Source organism: Gavialis gangeticus, unplaced genomic scaffold (assembly GCF_001723915.1).
Source record: "Gavialis gangeticus isolate Ggan-Ray unplaced genomic scaffold, GavGan_comp1, whole genome shotgun sequence".
In the NCBI taxonomy this organism is placed as follows: Eukaryota; Metazoa; Chordata; order Crocodylia; family Gavialidae; genus Gavialis; species Gavialis gangeticus.
The window spans coordinates 30,077,430-30,078,772 of NW_017728993.1; positions in this window are offsets into that span (position 1 = coordinate 30,077,430).

A 1,343-nucleotide genomic window follows, 5' to 3' on the forward strand; every position below is an offset into this window, starting at 1 on the left:
TACAGCCAACACTCAGCATGACTACTTGACCCATGTTGGGCAAGCATACCAGTGGGAACCTACTGCAAGCATAAATTAGTTCAAACCATTTGAATAAGACAGGTAGTGCCCATAAAGTGCAGCCCCCCTGCCCCAGCACCTACTCTATTCCAAGTCATGGTGAGCCAATACATCAAATACAGTTTTACTTCCTCTTCCCATAGCTCCCATAGCTGAGATGCACCTTTCTTTCCCATTTCCAATGATTCCTGTTTCTTCACCAGCCTTAAATGTCTGGCAAACATCACCAAATGGGACCCCAAACAGTTCACCCAGAATCCCTCTGTTGCCCCTTCTGTCTCAGCCTGTCACACATGATTAGTGTGGTTTTGCCCTCCATGAGGTGAAGCCAGACCAGGTTGCCCTGTGCTTCATCTGCATATAAATTTTTGGAGGTTCCCAGGACTAATGACAAGAACACCTAGTTCCAGCCATGAATGGGGGGCTAATTAGTACATGGATCCTTTGTGGGGGGTATCTCGAGTACACACACATACTGAGCACTGCTGAGGTGAGGTCACCATGGCTTGAAATGCTGTTGACTGGTGGGGCACAGACTAATGAACGATATGGTAAATCATGAGCCTTTTGGCTTTGGATTAATAATATGACATATATGAAGGCAATAAGGAAGCACCCTGATGGCAACCAAGGGATGGATTCCAGCTGAATTGAGAATGAGAGCAGAACATCACCATGCTGAACCTGGACCTGGAGAAAGCCAATGACAGAGTATCCCACTGGTTCCTCTTCATTATTGACTCCAAGATGAACATGGGCCGACAATGCGAGGTCACGGTTGGCAGGGCTAACTGGACCTTGTCATGCATCCACAGGTGCATCTCAAGTAGTGCCAGGGAGGTGATCCTCCCCCTCTATGCGATGCTGGTCAGGCCACAGCTGGAGTACTGCGTCCAGTTCTGTGCGCCCCATTTCAGGAGAGATGTGGACAACATTGAAAGGGTCCAGAGGAGGGCCACCCACATGATCCGGAGACTACAGGGCAGACCCTACACTGAAAGACTGCGGGACCTAAACCTGTTCAGCCTCCACAAGAGAAGGCTGAGGGGGGACCTGGTGACTGTCTATAAACTCACTAGGGGGGACCAGAAGGGCTTAGGGGAGACATTGTTTCCCCTAGCGCCCCCTGGCATGACAAGGAACAATGGACACAAATTATTAGAGAGTAGGTTTAGATTAGACATCTGCAAGAATTACTTCACAGTTAGGGCGGCTAGGAGCTGGAACCAACTTCCTAGGGAAGTGGTGCTGGCTCCTACCCTGGGGATCTTTAAGAAGAGGCT